The sequence below is a fragment of the Nicotiana tomentosiformis genome, chromosome 6, assembly GCF_000390325.3.
Source record: "Nicotiana tomentosiformis chromosome 6, ASM39032v3, whole genome shotgun sequence".
Classification (NCBI taxonomy): Eukaryota; Viridiplantae; Streptophyta; class Magnoliopsida; order Solanales; family Solanaceae; genus Nicotiana; species Nicotiana tomentosiformis.
In genome coordinates this window covers 97,027,460-97,049,514 of record NC_090817.1, presented here as the reverse complement: position 1 = coordinate 97,049,514, position 22,055 = coordinate 97,027,460, and the positions used below count along the sequence as shown (strand labels likewise).

General features: G+C 37.0%; 1 long non-coding RNA gene across 1 annotated transcript; it reads left to right on the top strand.

The window, feature by feature from the left end:
* The first annotated feature begins 17,682 nt into the window (after nt 1–17,682).
* LOC104085969 (uncharacterized) lies at nt 17,683–18,947 on the top strand. The gene is made up of 3 exons (XR_683994.3): nt 17,683–17,757; nt 18,014–18,364; nt 18,478–18,947. It is a non-coding gene; the product is annotated as an uncharacterized lncRNA (long non-coding RNA).
* The last annotated feature ends 3,108 nt before the right edge of the window (nt 18,948–22,055 follow it).

Below are 22,055 nucleotides of genomic sequence, written 5' to 3'. Positions count from 1 at the left end.
ACATTCCGATAAATGTTTTGTAAGCCGTCCGATAAGACCATAGTGCATCATCAAGCTTCTTGGACCAATCCGTCTGATTAGCATTCACCGTTTTGGATAAGATACTCTTTATCTCCGGGTTGGAGACTTCCACTTTCCCACTAGCTTGTGGGTGATAGGGAGTCATGACTTTGTGAGTAACACCATACTTGCTAAATAAAGTGTCGAAAGACTTGGTGCAAAAATGTGACCCCCCCCCCCCAATCGGTTATAATTTCACGTGCAGTACCAAACCTTGTGAAAATATTCTTCTTCAATAAAGCCACCACACTTCTCACCTCATTGTTAGTGAAGAAATGGCCTCAATCCATTTGGACACATAATCCACCGCGACCAAGATGTAGGTGTTTCCACAATAACTCACAAAAGGGCCCATGAAGTCAATACCCCACACATCAAAAATATTGATCTCCAAAATGGTTGTGAGAGGCATTTCATTCTTCTTTGAGATTACATCGGCTTGTTGACATTCATCACATCTTTTCACTAACTCACTAGAATCTTTGTAAAGAGTAGCCCAATAGAAACCGCAACTAAGCACTTTGGCCTCCGTTCTTGCTCCACCATGATGACCACCATATGGCGAAGAATGACAAGCCCCAAGAATTTCACCTTGATCTTCTTTCGGTACACATCTTCTAATCACCCCATCCGTACAAATCCGAAAAAGGTATGGTTCATCCTAATAAGAATCTTGACAATCCCGTTTGAGCTTCTTCTTTTGGATTGAAGAGAACTCATCCGAAATGATTCCACACACAAGAAAAATTGCTAAATCCGCAAACCATGGCACCACTTTCATTGAAATAGATAAGAGTTGCTCATCAGGGAAGGAGTAATTGATTTCAAAGCCATCATGTGGCCTTCCCTCCTCTTCCAAATGAGATAAGTGGTCTGCCACTTGGTTTTCACTACCTTTTCTATCTTGGATGTCAATATCAAACTCTTGCAACAAGAGCACACATCTCATCAACCGAGCTTAGGAGTCCTTTTTGCTCATAAGATAACGAAGCGCCGCATGATACGTGTTGACAATGACTTTTGCACCCATCAAGTACGGGTGGAACTTCTCAATTACAAACACAATGGCAAGAAGCTCTTTCTCCATAACGATATAATTGACTTGGGAATTCATGGTCTTACTAGCATAGTAGACCATATGAAAATTTTTGTTGATGCGTTGCCCCAAAATAGCCCCAACCGCTACGTCACTTGCATCACACATGAGTTCAGAAGGTACACTTAAATTTGGAGCGGTGATAATGGGAGTGGTTGTCAACTTGATCTTAAACAATTCAAAATCTCTCATGAAATCATAATTGAAGTTAAACTTAGCATCATTCTCAAGAACCATGCACAACGGGTTCATCACCTTAGAGAAGTCTTTGATGAAGCACCAGTAAAAACCCGTGTGGCCTAAGAAACTGTGCATACCCTTCACCGAAGTTGGAGGTGGAAGCTTAGAAATTACCTCAATCCTTGCCTTGTCAACTTCAATTCCATTCCTTGAGCTTTTGTGGCCAAGGACAATGCCTTCCTAGACCATGAAATGACATTTCTCCCAATTGAGCACCAAATTTGTTTCATCACATCTAGCCAAGACTTTGTCCAAATTTGCAAGACAATCATCAAAAGAATCTCTAACCCCCGAGAAGTCAACCATGAAAACTTCAAGGTAGTTTTCCACCATGTCCGTGAAAATAGCCATCATACACCTTTGAAAAGATGTTGGTGCATCGTACAACCCAAATGGCATCCGCTTGAAAGCAAAAGTACCATAGGGACATGTAAAGGTTGTTTTCTCTTGATCTTCTGGAGCAGTGAGAATTCTATTGTAGCCCGAGTACCTATCAAGAAAGCAATAGAAAGCACGACCGGCTAATCTATCGAGCATTTGATCTGAGAAAGAAAGTGGAAAGTGATCCTTCCTTTTGACTTTGTTGAGCTTGCGATAGTCCATACACACCCTCTAACTGATCACTGTTCTAGTAGAAATCAACTCATTATTATCATTGGTGACCACCGTCATGCCCCTTCTTTGGGACACATTGAACCAGAGAAGTCCACGAACTATCAGAGATGGGGTAAACAACCTCGGCATCCAACTACTTGATAATCTCCTTCTTGACAACTTCTTGCATAGACTCATTGAGTCTCCTTTGATGTTTAATAGATGGTTTGGTGCCATCCTCCAACTTGATCTTATGTATTCAAAAGGCGGGGCTTATCCCCCTAACATCCGCCAAAGTCCATCCAATAGTTTTTCCTCTTTTGTAGCACCGCCAATGTGGAATCTACCTGCACGTTAGTCAAACAAGGACCAAGAAATTCATACCGAAGATGTGGAAGCAATGGCTTCAACTCCAAAGTAGAAGGCTCTTCAATAGAAGATTTTGTAGGAGTAATTGTCCTATTTTCAAGATCCAAGGACAATTTTCGGGGTGCATAGTAGTACAACCCCATTACTTACAAAGGATTCACATATTCCATAAAGCCATCCATCTCGTCATCATCAAAGTTGAGCAAGTCGGCCTCCAACATATCACCAACATTGATTATAGCACTTGCTTCATCCATAATAATATCGGTCACCAAATTCACAAAAGAACACACCTCATTGCTATTTGGTTGCCGCATGGATTTACACACATGGAATATCACTTTTTCATCACCAACCTGGAAAGTGAATTCTCCGTCTTCAACATCACAAAGAGCCTTACCCGTAGCAAGGAAAGCACCGGAATCCTCCAAATTAGGAGCCATTGAATGCACAATTGCACTTACTTGATGAGTGACTTTGATGGTCTCAAAATTCATTAATCGCTTCTTTGTCACAATATCATTCATAAACTTTGCATAACCGGGCATTTGTTCCAAAGATTCAACTAATGGCACATTGATTGAGAGACTCTTCATCATTTGAATGAACTTCTTGAATTGGTTCTCACCATTTTGCTTGGCAAGTCTTTGAGAGTATGGAGGTGGAGGCTTAGGCAATGGTACATTAGCCTTTTGCACTACCGACTCCGGTATATCAATAATATGTTCCCTAGACGGGTTCACCTCCTCTTGAGTCTCTTCCACACTATCAACCATATCAATCTGAACTTCATCATTAGGTTGCACCACATTGTTCAGGATCTCTTCTTCTTGCATCACTTGATCATCATTAATAAATTGCCTTCCACTTGAGGTGGGTGCATTCCTGCCTCTTCCACTTTTTGTGATATCCGCCATGGCATGCCTCGTGTTATTACCACCCTTTAGGTTTACCACCGTGTCACTTGGTAGGGCCCCCTTAGGACGAGAATTTAGTGCTTGAGAGATTTTCCCCATTTGAACTTCTAGGTTGCGAATTAATATGTTGTGTGAGGCAAGTTGGGCATCTGAATCGACATTCTTTTCCATCATTTGCTTGAACATATTTTCAATACGCCCCATCTTATTGTTTGAAGAACTCGAACCATGGGAAGGATAAGGGGGTGGGTTGCTTGGTTGTTGGTACATTGGGGGCCTTTGAAAACCCGACCCCATGTTGCCTTGATTGTTGTTCCATCCGCCTTGATTGTTACCTCCCCAATTTCCTTGGTTGTTTCCACTCCAATTTCCTTGATTGTTTTTGTTATGCCAATTCCCTTGATTGTTGCCTCCACTCCAATTTCCTTCATTGTTAGAATTCCAATTGCCTTGATTGTTTTGAGGTCGCCATTGTTGTTGGCTTGGGCATTGGAAATTGTTTCTTTGACCTTGAAAATTATTCACATATTGCACTTCTTCTTCTTGTTCATTATAGGAATTATCTTGCTCAAAACTACCATCTTCTTGCACATAGATCTCCACTTGATTTTGTACTTGTGGACCCTTGGTCCTCCTCTTGTTAACCATCATGTTCACTCATTCCATAGCATTGACTTGCTTTGGAGTTTGCACTTGATTTAGTTTGTCCTTTGCTAGTTGAGTCATGGTGGTTGTCAATTCGGCAATGGCTTGCCCATGGTCTTGTAATTCTTTGTGAATGTGGATCACATTCGGGTCACCTTGTGGAACATTGGACCGGGATTGCCAAGCCGACGACGTGTCCGCCATCTCATCCAAAATCTCACACGCCTTTGCATAAGGCGTAGTCATAAAGTTCCCTCTGGCTAGTTGATTCACTACACATTGGTTGGTCGTGTTAAGCTTATGATAGAAGGTTTGTTGAATCATGTTTTCCGTCATATCGTTGTTGGGACATTCGTTGACCATAGTTCTATAGCGTTCCCATATCTCGTGTAGTGGTTCATTTGACTCTTGCTTGAATGCCAAGATCTCATCTCGAGGTGTAGTCATGTGTCCGGGAGAGAAGAACTTAACAATGAACTTTTTCACCAACTCATCCCAGGTGTGAATTGAATGGTTAGGTAATTGTTCCAACCAATCTAAAGCTTTCCCCCGTAGAGAGAAGGGAAAAATCCTTAGCCTCAATGTATCCTCGGAGACATTTGTTTCTTGCTCCCCCAACAAGTGTCCACAAACCCCTTCAAATGTTTATAAGCATTTTGTGTTAGAGAACCGGTGAAGAAACCTCGTTGCTCAAGCAAAGTGAGCATCACATTGGTGATTTGGAAGTTGCTCTCCCTAATACGGGGAGGGACTATTGCACTATCATAACCGTCGTTGGGCAATTTTCGGTGTGGAGGCGCTTATGGTGGAGGTGGGGGTGGAATAGGCACATTGTCATGAGGTACTCGGCCACTCCGATTGGCTTGTGGCTCATGAGGTACCTCCTCTACTTGCTCATCCTCCGCATCCAAATCCCCCAAAGGCAAATTGACGAGCTCATTGTTCGCCATGATTGTACCTAAGATTTATCACAAAAGTTAGTAACATGGAAGGAAAAGAAGATATTCCAAAAACAAACCCAAATATATAGCTAACACTGTTTTAACTCCCCGACAACGGCACCAAAATTTGATCCACGTCCAATCTGCACTTAATAGTGAGTGGAAACGGTCGTTGGAAGAATAGTACCCAACAAGAGTCGGGATTGATTTTCATAGGGAGTTACTAGGGGTGTTAGGAGTATACACTTGACGAAAGCGAAAAGAATAGCTAAATTGCACTTCCACAAAAGGTTTTGAGTTTTAATTCTAATTTTACTCTAGCAATTGTAAGCTAAGAAAAGAAACTAGAAGCGAATGACTGTTTTTAGTATTTTTCCAAGTAATTAAAAAGCCTAGATATGTGACCATAACCTAGGTATTCGCCTAATGGGTAAAATACGTTAATACTTATTTTGTTGATTGGGGTGTATTATAGCTCTCAACTTTACGTTACCCACTCAATACCTCTCGGTCAAAGAGTGATTTTGCCTAATTTGGCTTTCTCAAGTGTGAATGGGTATCAAACAAAATAGTTGATATGATCTCAAGTTGGTTTCTCACTATCTCTAGTTTGAACCTTTTAATTAGGTTAATCAAACCCTCAATTAGCCCAATTCCTTGTTAGCCAAATTATCCTAGACTAGGTCTCTCTTTCTCAAGTAGACTAAGTCAAAAAGGCATGAATCAAAGTTTGCAACCATTAATTCTAAAATTGAAGCATAAACTAAGCTAAATAATCAACACCCACTCATAAATAAGCATTAAATTAAGTACCCATAAGGTTTACACACTAGGATTGTGTCACAACCCTAGTAAAATTCTAACTACTCATAGTGGAAATTGAATAAAATAAAGAATAAATGCTAATTAAACTCATAATATAAGATAAAAATAATAAAATATAATGTTTAAACACTAAAATGGTCACAAACTTCCTAAAATGGCAAAATGTAACGGCTACAATAGCTCAAACTTCGAAACTTGACCTAAAAATGTGAAACTCGTCTATTTATAGTGGCCCAAAATTCGCTGACAAAAATACCCCTCTGGAGGTTCTGCGACCGCACAATTCTATGTGCGGTCCGCAAATTTATTCATATGCAAGATCTTGCATTTTACAGCCACACAATTCTGGATTGCGGCTATGAGGCATCTTCTGCGGTCGTACAATTCTTGTGCGGTCCGCACTTCAGCAAGGCTTCGGGACTTATTCTTTTGTACACTCTTTGAACTTTGAATCATTTGTCAGTGCAGACCCTGTTCTGCGGCCGCACATTGGCCAAATTCATGTTGGGCTCTTTCACTTGATCTGCGGTCACAAATGGAATTATGTGATCCACACTTTCTTCTGCGGCCGCATAAATCCTCCCGCAGACCGCACTTCTTTAGTTCTGCATCCTTTTTTGCCTTGTGAATCGGAACACTCCTTTTTAGTCGGAAATCATCGTGGAAGACCAAACGTTCAACATTCCTGCAATTTGCACATTTTCATTAGTTTCGAGAACATAAATCAATACTTTCGGACTAAAACAAAAGTGAAAAGATGCTAATAAGTAGTCAAAATCTCCACTTATCACTACGCACGCACGAAGTGACGAGAGTCTGTGCGTAGCTTAAAAAAATCATGCTTATGTTCCGGTAGTTTTAGGACTCTATCATGTAATACTTGTATTATTTGCACTCTACTTGTTAGTTTAAGTGCTTAAATTATATTGATACTTGATCAAGGATTCGTAAAGACCAAACTTCATTTACTTTGAGTTTTGGCGGGTTACTTGACAATTAGTAGACATTGTGCCTCTTGTGTATTAGTCTTGTAGTAGTTATTAAATCGAAGTTCGTAGAGTATTCTTGTGGAGAGGGCCGAATGCCTCAGCCGTATAATAGATGCATCTATGATTCGTGTTGGTCGACCTTCGGTAGTGTACACATTATTCTGGATCGGGCCATACGACTTCGGCATAAATCGTGTGTGATAATGCTCGGAGTCCGATTACACTTGATATTACTTCCATGACTTGAGAAATTATAATTTACTTGATGGCTCCTATTTGGTTGAAGTTAGTATGTGTTAGTTGGAGATCTTAAGTGACATCTAGTTAAAGAATCACTTATTTTACTGTTCATTATTGCGTTATTATTATTGATGTATTCCATACCTATTTAAAATGTATGTACTTTATTTATTGGTCCATAGTAAGTGTTGATGTCGACCCCTCGTCATTACTTCTTCGAGGTTAGACTAGATACTTATTGGGTATATATTGTTTATGTACTCACGCTACACTTCTGTACTAATCGTGCAGGATCTGAGGCAGGTGCATCTGGCGGCCATCCAGGAGCGTACCCCTGTTACCCCGAGGCTTAGTGGTGAGCTACTCTCTATTCCCGTCCTACAATGCCCACAGTCTCTCTTTTGTATTTATTTTTTGTCTATCTTACTCCAGACAGTAGTATAGAAGGTTTTGTATATTCTACTAGATGCTCATACACTTGTGACACCGGGTTTTAGGAATATTCTAGTAGACATTTTATGATTTTGAGTATTAAATTCACTACATTACTCTTTCATTATTTTATGCTTTACTTTACTATAATCTTCTATTAATCATTCTCATAATAAATTAAAATCAACTACTTTAAAATTTTAAAAGAAACAATTTCAGGACTAGTTCACCATTGGCTTGCCTAGCGGCGACGTTGGGCGCCATCACGGTCTATAGTGAAAATTGGGCCATGACACCAGTAGTAAAAGTTCACATCATGCAATAACCTCTTCTTGGCCTCAGATTGGATTTCAGGAGGGAGAATTTCACTCACAAGATAGTTCACATTACCACGGGGCAGGGTCATGTGTGTAGGCAAAAAGTTTCTCATCAAGGAATGTCTCCTTAATTTGTCCATCTTCCTCCACGTGTTCATGATTTTCCAGCCGCGACAGATGATCGGCCACTTGGTTTTCTATGCCTTTTCGATCTCGTATTTCTATGTCAAATTCCTGCAATATTTAAACCTAGTGCATCAATCTTGCTTTGGATTCTTTTTTTCGAAAATAAATACTTGATTGTCGCATAATCGGTGTGGACTATGACTTTTGTTTCCACCAAGTAGGCCCAAAATTACTCAAATTCTCACACAAATGCCAACAATTCTTTCTCAATGGTGGTGTAATTAGTTGTGCATCATCAAAAGTCTTACTCGCATAGTATATGGAGTAAAATATCTTGTCCTTCCTCTGTCCAAGCACTGCCCCAATCGCATTGTCACTTGCATCATACATAAATTCAATGGCAAGGACCAATCCGGTGTCGCAATAATTGGTGCAGCCACCAACTTCTTCTTAAGTTTATCAATCGCCTTTAGACATGCCTCATCAAAATTAAACGTCACATCCTTTTCGAGCAACCTACACAGAGGAGTGGCAATTTTAAAAAATATTTAATAAAGCGTATATAAAAACCTGCATATCCCAAGAAACTCCAGACACCCTTCACAGAGATAGGTGTAGGCAATTTTACAACTGCTTCCACATTCGCCTTATCAACTTCAATGCCACTCTTCGAGACCCTATGACCCAAAACGATGCCCTCTTACACCATGAAGTGGCACTTTTCCCAATTCAGCATCAAATTTATTTCTTCACATCGTGCCAACACTTTGGCCAAATTTTCAAACCATCATAATAAGAAAACCCAAAGATGGAAAAGTCATTCTACAAAGACTTATACAAATTTTTCCACTATATCAGTGAAAATGACCGTCATGCATCTCTAGAAAGTGGCCGGTGTATTTCAAAAAAATGAATGTTATTCGCTTAAAAGAAAACGTACCAGAAGAGCATGTGAAGGTCGTTTTCTTCTGATCCTCTAGGGCTATAACAATCTGATTGTACCTCGAATAACCATCAAGGAAGAAATAATACTTATGCCAGCCAACCTGTCCAACATCTGGTCAATGAATTAAAGTGGGAAGTGGTCCTCGCGGGTTACTTTATTGAGCCTTCTATAATCAATGCATACTCTCCACCCCATCACTATGCGAGTAGTAATTAGCTCATTTTTCTCATTTTCTACAACAGTTATCCCACCCCTTTTAGGCACATATTGTACTAGGCTTACCCAATTTCTATAAGAAATGTGGAATATGATACATGCATCAAGTCACTTAATTACTTCCTTCTTCACGACCTCCTTCATAATGGGATTCAACCTCTTTTGTTGCTCAACACTGAGGCAGTGTCCATATTCTATAAAAACTTTATGCATGTAGAATGAAGGACTGATTCCCTTAATATTAGCAATTGTCCACCCAATGGCTCTTTTGTGCTCACGAAGCACCCTTGGACTTAGGAGTTTTTCTTTTCGAAAATTGGTCAAGATAGATGGAAATAATTACTGGCAATATTTCAGCACCCAATGCGCTGGCAGGAGTTTTGGAGCTTCTTCAACAGACAGTTTAGGAGGAGTCAATGTTATTGGTCGATGCAACTCCTCAAATCTCCCTAGCCCATGAACATACTTGCAAGCCATATTAAGTACTTGCTCATTTTTTTTCCACCAACTCGTTTTCACTTTCTTCTTCATCCCCCAATAAAGCTCGTTCAAGGGGGTCTATGGGGCTCATACAAAGCATCACTGAGGTCACATTATTTTCCACCACATAAATCGTGGATAACTCTTTATATTCGACTGGAAATTTAAGTGCTTTATAAACATTGAAAACCTCCACTCGATCACCCACTCTCATTGTCATTTTCATTCATACACATCAATAATAGCTCGACCCGTGGCTAGGAATGGATGCCCTAAAATAAATGGAACTTCCTGATCAGGCTCATAGTCCATGTTAATAAATCAACAGGGAATATAAAAAAAACCTACTTGGACCAACACGTTTCAATCACCCCTTCTGGACTAGCAAGGGAGTGATCCGCCAATTGTAAAATCAAAAAAGTCAGTCGCGGCTCACCCAACCCCAACTGCCTGAAGAAAGATAGCGGGATCAAATTGATGCTCGCTCCAAAATCACATAAAGCTCGGCCGACCGTGTACTTACTAATCGAAATTTGGATAGTGAAACTACCTGCATATTTCAGCTTCCGAGGTAGCTTGCTTTGAATTCTTGAACTACATTCTTCTATGAGCGCCACAATTTTGAATTTGGCTAACCTTCTCTTATTTGCTACTATGTCTTTGATATATTTTTCATATTTGGGCATTTGCTACAAGATGTCTACCAACAGGATATTAATCTGCACCTGCTTCAAAATATCAAGGAACTTCTTGTACGATGCATTATCCTTCACTTTCTGCAATCATTGAGGGAATGAAGGTGGTGGCTTCTCAACTATTGGTTGTGGTGTTTTTGTCACAACCTCTTCAACTGGCTTCTCTGACTCCCTTGCAGTTTCTGGTTCTACTTCTGTGGTGGCCTGTTTCTAACTAAAAGTCACTTGCTTTCTCTTCTTCGATGAGAGTTCTTCTAATTCTCTCTCATTCCTTAGTGACACAACATTAATAGGAGCCTTAGGATTAGCCTCAATATCATTTGGAAAGGCCCCAACTAGCCGAGTAGTTTGGGCACTAGTAGGTTGCACCATTTGTCTCTCTAGATTCTGAATGGTTGCTGAGTGAGCTGCCACTTGGGCATGATGGTCATCCATCATTTTATTTAGCATCTCCTCAATATGGCTCACTGAGTTTATTGGTTATTCAGCCTGTGGTGGTCTATATTTTTGTTGAGGAGCTTGTGGCTTGTATTGATTCCGAGTACATTGATTTTCACCCCAAGAAAAACTTGGGTGGTTCCTCCAATTTGGATTGTATGTGTTCCCATACTGATTTGCCTAGCCCCGATTTGCATTGCCTACGAAACATACAGACTCTGAATTTGCTGAGCATTGATCGCTCGTATGACCCTTTCCACAAACTTCACAAAATGGTTGAACTTGCTGCACTAGCTGAGCTTGTTGCTTATTGATAACTAAGGTCATCTTATTGACTTGGTTGGCCAATTTGGAAACATACGCTGATAATGCGGAAACAACATCTAACTCAAGGACCCCTGCGAATTTATGGACTGTGTGTCTGCTGATCTCTCCTTGCCAATGAGGATTACTTTTGGAGAATTTGTTTAACAATGCATAAATTTCATCAAAACTTTTCTACAACACTTGACCACCTGCTGCAGCGTCTACCACAATCTTAGTCTTTGGGTGTACCCCTTCTATGAAGTATAAGCCAACACTTCATTAGTTTGGTTGTGATGAGGACATTTGAAGCAGCCCTTTGAACCTCTCCCAAGTACGGTTGTGCATAATTTGGTAAATGTCGAATTACCGTACCGAAATCAAAAAATTTGGCATTTGGTATAGTATTTGGTTTAAATTTATATTAAAAAAATTGGTGTTTGGTATTTACAATGATAATACTAAAATACCGATACCGTACCGAAATATATAATAAGTTACAAAATACACATATTATTGATTATAATATACTAAGTTACATAATACTTTTCTTTGGCATGCATGTTGAGACTGTAAGTAAATCCCATGTACTTCTTTAGGAAAATGGAAGAACGAGGTAGGCTGCAAATTTTGACTCTTATTCTCTTGGATGACAAGCATCTTAGCATAATACTTTTATGGTTTTAGGGTGTTTCTGCTCGTGTATTCAATTGTATCTGTTGGATTAGTCCTTGTTGTATCCTCTAACTTCACCAATTAACTATAAGCAAGTAACAAGACATTTTCAATGATAAAAATTATTCCTTTATGTACCTTTTTCTTTCTATAGGTTGATACTTGCTAGTTTTGGACAAAATCTTATCAATAGTCATGTAACCTTAGAACATTTTTATTTTTATATTTCTGAGTACTTTAATTAATTTTTTTACAGTTTATGTCTGTATGCACTACTTAATATTGAAACCGAACAAATCGAAGTTACCGTACCGAATAAACCAAAACCGAAAGGAGAAAAGTCGAACCATACTCAATATAGTTATGTACGGTATTGGTATAATATTTTTAGAACCAGAATATCGAAAATACCGAACTGAAATATCTAAATATTATATTGTACCGACCGATGAACACCTCTACTCCCAATCTGAATATAAGGACTCCCTGACTTCTGTTTAAAGGCGACTATCTCACTTATGATCTTTGCAGTTTTGCCTAAACGGAAGAACCGTGCAAAAGAATTACGAGCCAGATCATTCCATGATGTAATTAGAATTAGCCGGTTCCGCCTTCAATCATCTCTTCGCTTCGCCCAACGAGAGAAAGAGAACAGTGTGAGCCTCACATAGTCCAAAGTGAATCTATTAGTGATATAAGTATCATTCTCAAAGAAGTTCAGAATGTGTTATTGTGGATCCTCACTTCATAAAATTGCATGTTTGCATGTAGCAACTGGATCATGCTCTATTTTAGTTCAAAGTGCCTCTGGTCTTCACGATGCTGGAGGTGACATTAGCAATGCTAGGCATCGTCACCTCCTGGAACGCCATATGCTACTCGTCTACCATGTCCACAGGTAGTTGAACAAGTGCGTGGAGATTTTTTGTGTCCCTTTCTTCCCACAACCTCCTGTGAAATGTTTTCTCAGGTTCAGGTCAAAGCCTTGAAATCTATCTTGGCTCCTGATCCTTTACATTAAAACAAAGTACTTGAGAGCAGAGCAACCAATAAGAAATGTTAGACTTAACGAAATAAATAATAAAAGTTAAAGCTAGTAAAGTAGTCAATATTTAAGTCCCCGACAACGGTACAAAAAATAATTGTTGGTTCCTCAAGTGCACACCCAAGTATACGTGGTCAACAAGTAATATAATAATAAGTAGAGTGTCCAATCCACATATACTTGTGTTTAACTACCCACCAATTTCCCTCAAATTATTATTCAGTCGAGTACTCGAGTCAATCAAAGTTGAATTGTGTGATTATAACTAAGAAGCAAACGTAATAATTAACTAATTTAGCAAGCATAAAATGGTTGTTGAGAATTCAGTAGAGATAAACATTCCAGGGTTGTGATCAAATCACCACTCCTATTGTGTTCTAATTAACTCTTATTTTCATGCAATTCGCTTATGGTTGCTAATTAATCGAGTAATTATTCTCGTAACATTCTCCTAAATTACTACTCGCCTATTCAAAATAGATTAATACATATATTCCAATATAATTAATCTATCAAGAATGCATTAAGATCCCGATATTAAATTAAGCATGTGGATTAGGTATATTCCTATCCTAGCCACAAATCCACCCCCGACATCAGAGTTAGGATCATGCCCTCTTCAATTCTTTCTTAATCTAGACATAGCTTTCCCAAGCATAGCATAGATAGTAAATAGAATTCAATTGGTGGCCAAACAATTAAACACACATACTTGAAGAAACAACCATGCGCTAGCGAATTATAATCAAGAAAATGTCAACTTCGAACAATAATATGCATAGCTACTCATGATAATGTTAAACAATTTAACAAGTGTTGAACTATTGAAAATACTAACAAAGATGACGAACAACTGAGAATCCTTGCTCCCGAGTATTCCGTGATTGTGTTTTCCTCTCAAAGTGGCTTCTCCCCCTCCAAAATAGGTTTAGACTTCTTTTTATACGAGTTGGGAGCGTGTAGGGCCGAAAAACCTTGTTCTGAGCAACATAAGAGACTTTCCCGCCACCCAGCGTCCAGGGAAGCGCGTCGCGCTAACCCTGCATTGGGTTGTGCCAAAAATTTTGGAGGCATGTTTTCTGCGCCCCAGGCTGTGCGACACGCTGTCCTGGGCACTTTTCTTCTTTTGTTCTCTTTTTGCTCCCAATCATGCACTTTCATCCCACATTGCTTTCGGGTGACTCCTAAGAATTAGCATAAATCATTACATTACACATACAAAAGCCATGAAATATGAGTAAAATTCGAGGCGATATGCATATAGATACACGTACTTTAAGCCAAATATTAGAGACAGACTTCCTATGCTATCAAGTTTATCAACTAATAATGTCATCTTGATATGGTCATTATTGAAGATCTATAGATATCTACTTGAAGTGAACAAACGATCATACAGATCTTGAGGAATATACAAGATATTAGCAAACAAATACCACATAAAGAATATTTGTTAGTTTGGAAAGTGCACTCTAGGAATTGGAGTTTATTCTTCTAAAAGACGTAAGTCATGCAACTCAGGTAAAATATTAAGATATTGTTTTTAAAAATTTTGTACAGGAAAAGAAAGGAACTCTCCTTTTTCGTGCTTGCCGACCTAATTAACTGTTCAGAGATTTTGATAAAGTCATACTGAGAAATATTATATTTTTTGAATCATAAGTTAAGCATTTGAATATATTGTGTTATCTTATGATGAAATATCAAGATTTTCTAAAAATAATCCATTGTAGTTTTGAATTCCTATTTAATCGCTAGGTGTTTTGATGATATGAGGTAAAAAGACAGAGCTAGAAGATAATGGCTTGAGAACTATGCATTATGTTTTTTGTAGCTCGGAGAATTGGTTGACTTTCCAAATTTCTAAGCTTATTTTTTTAATTTAGGAAAATGTAATACAATAAGAATTTTTTATATTTGTTTAATGGGGTATTTTTCAAGCTGTTGTGAGGTTAAGAGTTACTAGTATTTATACATACTTAAGATGGAATATAAGATATTTTATATTTATTTGACACATTTTTCTTTTCCCCGTTGTGGTGGCTATTTGACTTTTTTTAATAAAAAGCGTCAACTTTATTTATTATAATTTATTTACGTAAGGAGTTAATTATCATTAGTCCAACTAAAACAATTCCTAATGCACTCTTCATCAAGATAACTATAATTGGAAAAAATGATTACGCTTCTACAACATGTTGGTGCAGTTAAAGTTAGTTATAGACTTACAGTTAAGTTGTTATATGCTGAAATTCAGCATTTAATACATTAAAATAACTAATGATGCAAACGAGTCACGTAAATGTTTAGCTATCATAAAAGATACTCGGATAGTTACTGCTCTTTGTTCCAAGTAGAGGAAAGAATTATTTTGGCTCTATAATATTTCGCAAGGATTCAAGTACATGGCATAAAATAACTAGTGTTTACCTGTAAAACGGTACACTTGAATATATACGTGATTTCTAGACAAGTGAATTAACTTGATCCTGAAATAATGAAATAATTAAAGAAATGCACAATACTTAGCCTTGAAATGAAGATATAATCACGAAGAACAATGATTTGGGAGCAGAGCTTCCGAACACAACAGTGATGAAACCAAGGAACAAGAAAGTTAAATTGTATCAAGCTTTTTATTGATTATAGCGTAAGTTTGCCAGGAAAATCCTTTTATTATAATGATAACAGATATCGATATTTATAGTTGCACTTATGGAACAAGTTCCTAGGATCATGTCATTCTTTAATGTCAATTACGATGGCCATTAAAGAAAGTGTAACTGTGAGCATAAATTCTCTGTAACGGGCAGCGCACTAAATGCTGTGGAATATTCTTCATTAAATGCTACCGGGCGGAGTGTATTTATTGCATATTTATGAGCGTTATTCTTTCCGATGATAGATGAGACAATTGCCTTCTGTTTGAGCTATATCCCCCGTCTTAGATTCCACGTGTCCCTCTTTTGGACGGCCACGTAGCATACCATATTTTACCCTATACAACTAGTCTCACGAGATTGATGAGAATATGTTTGGAAAAAAAACATTCAAAGCATATTTTTAGTCACAAAATAAATATTAAGCAAAAATTTAAGTTCTTGAAAATGATAATTATTGATTAGAAAATTTATGCATATAATGAATTATATTTATTTATTCATGATGTTACCTAATAATATTCATTTAAGTTACAAATTAAAAATAAGGTATACAACAAATTTTTATTAGTAATTTGAAATTAGAATATCTTATGATTTTTTTCTTTATAACCACGTATATTATTATTCGTCGTAGTTAGATATGTAGGAATCAATAAAGATGGACAACTAAGTTATTTAGTTAGGTATTAGTTATAATTTTTGAAAAAGATTTATTAATAATTAAAAATAAATAATTTTGTAGTAAATTCTTTGGACGTCCTAGAACTAAAAAGTTGGTATTGGAATACTAAAAAAATATGTTTATACAAGGTAAAACTTTTAATAAATTTTAAATTCCTAATAATTAGGATTTTTCACATATTAATGATTTATAAATAAAAATTTCGTTGATTTTAAGTATAAATATTAGGAATATAACTTAAATTATAATTTATTCGGTGTAAAATTTATTTTGAAAGAGAAAAAATGACAAATGGCATACAAGTCATACATAGAAAATAATGAAGAAATCAACACGCCATGACAAACTAATCTTTACAATACCAAACTCTGGGTTATAGGGAAAACTGTCACTCCGTACATAATTTTAACAAAAACTAGCCCAAAAATAAAATATTTACTAGAAAAGACCCAAATGTCATTTTAATCCGCACAGTTTTCAATTAACGTCAGTTTTTAAAAGCATACAGTGAGCTAAAGCGAGTTTTAGAGAATCAAGCATTTTAATTCGATTTAGAAATCACTATTAAATGTTAGTTTGCTGGATTGAGTCAAAGGATTAAACTGAAAATGCCATGGACAATCATTGAAACTTGTTTAAGCTTGAATCAAATATTTGGGTTTTCGAAATTGGAATTTATTCGAGTGTGTATTGTTGGAATAGATTGGGTATATCTTAAAGAGTGTGAATCTCATTTTTTGTATGACTTGATGAAGATTTTAGGTGGTTTGAATTGATATTTGAGCAAAATTTGAAATACATAAGATGAACATGGAAGAAGATGATATGTGTATCTCTATTATCTTTTGTGTATTAATTGTGTATCAAATAAGTATCTCTTGTGTATCTCATGTATATCCATGTAACCAGTATATGAGATACATGTTTGATTCATACGGCGTAGAGAATTTTTTTAACTCGATTTTAACTACAAGTTTTCACTCAAAACTAGTCCAAATCACCTCCAAACTTTCTCAAATCTTGTATACTAACTCATCTATATATTTTCAATGAATTTCAACCATCCCCATTGAAAAATGTCCCCTTTTGCTTAGGTTTATAGAATCTTGCATATATTTTTTTTCTTTGTGTTTCATTTTTGTTACCTCATTCATGAAATTTCCTTAGGTTTTTAGAATTTTGCATATTTTTTCTTTGTGTTTCATCTTTGTTACCCCGTTCATGAAATTTTCTTTTTCGTCTTGCATCTAATGTTGTTGATCATGCTTAAAATATAGAAGGAGATCTTTGCATGTGATTCTTGGAGAGAAAGAATCCTTATCTTCTAGGTTTTAAATTTTTATATACGCTTAGCTAGTTTTGGTAAGTACGTGATTAATGGTTAGAGGTTGGTAAGTTTGGACTTATTTTGAAAGTTTTCGTAAGATTCATGCTCATACTTGTGACACTATGGAGTATCCTAGAATATCGATTCAATGACAAATTTAAACACAACAACCCAAATAACCCAAACTCTCACTTTATAAACTTTCCCAACCAAAAATAACCCAAAATAAAATATCTACTAAAAAGGGCCCAAATGTCATTTTGGGCCCAAATAGTTTCAGTTAGTGTGAGTTTTTTGTATCCATTATTTCTGTAATACAAACATCGTTCTCTTCTCTAAGTTCTCTCTCTCTCTCTCTCTCTCTCTCTATATATATATATATATATATATATATATATATATATATATATATGCGATCTTTTGCTAAATTAAACCAAAATTGCTGAAATTGATGACAAAATAAGATACATTTGCGATTATTTTCGTCTGATTCCAGGTAATTTGGAGTAGAAAATTTCTTGTTTTGTATATTTTTTCGGATTGCATGTGTTTTTGGAGAGGCGATGTTGCTTTTTATAGGGTTTTTGCGACTCAATTATTTAGTTAGAGTTCATTGTAGGTATATGTTATAGATGAATTTGTTAGTTTTGGTTGAGTTTTGTATCAATTTCTTAACGAAATTCTGTAATTGTTTGTTCGTATAATTTTTTTAAAAAAAATTCTAATTGAACCTAATTTCAATTGTGAAATAGAGCAATATGACAAGACAAACTCGTTCGATGAGTTCATCATCTTATTCAAAGTCGATTTCAATTGAGAAAAAGAGCAACATGAGAAGAGAAACTAGGTCGATGAGTTTATCTCCTCATTCAACCCCGGTTTTAGTTAAGAAATCGATTGATAAACGAAATATGGGAAGACAAAATCATTCTAACAGTGATAAATTGTTAGAATCTCGAAAGGATGTTGTTGGACAATCTGAAAAAAGAAGAGCAAAAGGGCTAGAGTAGATGATGTTAAAGGTAAGAGAAAACGTATCGTGGAGGATGAAGTGAATTTGGGAGTCAAACCAAAAAAAAGTAAGGTTCAGAAGGCAGAAAAAGGTAAAATTCCTCACAAAGTTTACAAGGTGCATACAGTTTCAGTTATATTTTTTTTTCTATTGTTGAATCTTCTTTTAAAAATGGATTTAGTTTGTATTTATTTTTATGTCCAGAAGATGAAGGTAGCAGAGATGAGGATGTTAAGATGGATGTGCGGTCACGCCAGGTTAGATAAGATCAGAAATGAGATTATTCGCGCCAACGTAGGGATGACCCCTATTGAGGACAAGATGCGGGAAGCACTGCTTAGGTGGTTCGGTCATGTGAGGAGAATGAGCACAGACACCACGGTGAGGAGGTGTGAGAGGTTGACATTGGATGGCCTACGTAGAGGTAGAGGTAGGCCAAAGAAGAGGTGGGGGAGAGGTGATTAGGCAAGATATGGCGCAGCTTTAGCTGACCGAGGACATGACCTTGATAAGAAGGTATGGATGTCGAGGATTAGGGTAGTAGAGTAGGTAGTCTAGAGTATTCATAATAGTAGTATTGGCACGCAGTCTTACTTTCTATTGATAGTAGGTTTTATGACTAAGCGTTATTTTCTTTCATTGTTGATCACATTACTGTCTTGTTATTTTTATTCTGTTTTTATATGGCTTTTTGGTATTGTCCCTTCTTGTCTGTGTTTTTATTAATGTGGTGTTTATGCTTTCCTGAGCCGAGGGTCTATTGGAAACAACCTCTCTATCCTCACAAGGTAGGGGTAAGGTATGCGTACACACTACCCTCCCCAGACCCTACGGTGCAGCCTTTGAAGCTTTATATTTCAATTGGTGAGCCTTTTCCTGTTACTCATTAGACATCATACACTAATGTGAACATCGTATCAGTTTTACAATCAAAGTTGATTGATGTCCAACTTCGGATGTTGAGGGAAAGTTGTTTTAGCTAATCCTTAATTTACCTCGAGTTTCTATCCAGGCACAACTGATTCGTTCTTTAATGTTTAGGGAGTTGGTTCAAGATAAGTGTGATCAATTTTATGTGAAATTGAATGACGAATGTGTTTTACGTTTTGGTCTTCGGGAATTTGGTATTGTAAGTGGTTTAAACTGTTGTGGCAATGAGCATGTTGAGGGTAACTTCAATGGACCCAATAGGCTGGTGGATACTTATTTTTCTGATTTTAAAGCGATGTCAAAGAAGTCGCTTATTGATTATTTTGAGAAGAAGAAATGACAGTCTGATGAAGACACAATTAAGATTGCAATCATTTATTTCATAAACCCATTTCTAATGTTCACTCAGGCTCATAAGACATTTATAAGTAAACATGATTTCCTTCTTGTCGAGAGTGGTGAGTATGTGTCATTTCCCTGAGGTAAGATAGCATTTCGAGCTTTAGTGAAATTGGTGAGGGACAGGTTGAGGGGAAAGCGTGAGTTTTATAGGATTGGTAGATTTCCTCTTGCACTACAGTAGTGGTTCTATGAATGGTGCACTGTAATTGATAAAAAGTTTGTTGTTCGTGTTGGAGATCATACATGTCACGACCCAAAATTCACTATAGGTCGTGATGGCACCTAACGCCGCTGTCAGGCAAGCCAACGGTGATTAATCAAATTAGTTACTCATTTTATTACTTTCAAAATCATGAATCTCATTAAATAAGTAGAGTAAAATCTGGTACTCGTAGAAAACCCATTATTTTAGTTTCCAATTGTCGTAAAAAAAAAAATTACAAGGTGAAATAATAATAATTACGTGAACTACAATAATGAACATCCAGTAGGAACCCCCAAAACTCGGTGTTACAAGTGCAAAAGCATTTATTAAGGAGTACAATAATAATACAACATATGTTTAGAATGTAAATGAGACATGATAAAATAAATAGTGCAATGGAGACTATGTGGACTGCGATGCGTAGCCTGGAATGCAGCTCACACAGTCTCCTCAACAGCTACGCCTACATGCCAAGATGATCACCAAATGAACCTGACAGATCCTGCACATTTAGTACAGAAGTGCAGTGTCACGACCCAAACCGATAGGCCGTAATGAGTGCCCGAGTTCTACCTATCGAACACCCCTAAGCATATGTCTTAGATATAAACATGAAATAAGTATAGGTCATTCATAACTTCTCGAAATAAACTACTGATTCATATGAACAACATACGTGGGACAACATGCCCAAAAGACATATATATATATATATGGAATACGGTAGGGCGAGCAGACAAGTCCACATACTATGATATTATACATGACTGTCTACAGACCTCTAATAGAGTGTAAAACTATATAAAGGACGAGATTAGGCTCCGTCATACCCTTATATTTATACAAAAGTATCGTACCAAAACTCAATAGCAGCTCCAGATCAAATGGAGCACACCAACTCTCGTTGAGCTAGGATCCTAAGGAGGGGGACCAGCAGCCTATCTACCTGCACCTGCGGGCATGAAACGCAGGCCACTAGGCAATAAGGGCATCAGTACGAATAACATACCGAGTATGTAAGGCATAAAAACCAATATATAAAAGACATGAAAGAAACATGGAGTAAAGAACTCAACGTGTAAGTCTGAATAGCTATGTGAATCATGAAAATATTTATGATGTTATGCGTATGCGTATAAATGTCATATCATGCATAGGTATATGCGTACATAACATCATCAAGCCTCTGAGGGCATCCCATCATATCATCTCATCCTCTGTGGGCGAAATCATAAACGTATACTAGCTGAACAAGTGGTGGTGCATATATAACGCCATAACCTTTTCCCAAATACCCCATATACATATACTATAGGCGTCTATAACGCCATATGGTCATGGGTCAATATACATGTATAAATGAATGCAGTACATAATTAAATAAGTTAATAAGATCTCTCGGAATGTCATGAGACCCATGAACAGACGATATGATAGTATAACACATGGGGAATCAACAACATAGGCACTCCTAGTGCTTCTATGAATAGAGGCATTTATGAAAGTTGCGCGTTTGCTTGCTTCGTTTGTATTGTGTGGATCATGACAAAAGGAAAGAAGGGATAGCCTTAACATACCTTAATTCCATTGAGTCCTTAATACCTTCCAAGCAATTCTTCAAATTACTCAACTCAATCTACCATTGCATAAAGATATTCAAAATCAGTGTTGAGTAAAGGTTAAGTCTATAACTTAAACTAGTAGCTTGTTTATTTAAATTTGGGCAGCATCTCCCCTGTAACAAGAGCCTCCTCCAATACCATATACCAACAATAATGACCAGAGCAATTCATCAATACATAATTATCAATAACAAGACACCACATAACAACAACAAGTCACAACTACTTCACGATGAACGGCAAACTCCGATTGAAACTCGTATACCCCATATAACCCCTTATAGACTTCTTAACTTAACTTAACAGTATCATTAACATGATAATGAACTCATTCATCAATGATTATAGCCTTATACAATATATTTATAACAAAGAACATAATCCACAACTCCAACTATCCTCAATTAGCAATTTCATTCATTAGTTCATATCTAGTCTATCCATTTAACTTAATCGACATCAAGATAACTTTAAGCACATGAAATAACACAATATAATTACCTCCAACAGTGGATTCAAGTCTAAATACATGTTATATATAGCTTACAACACCCCCAATACACCCCAATCACTTCATACCCAAAACGACAACTATAGTAGTGTAAAAACTCCATTAAACAGTA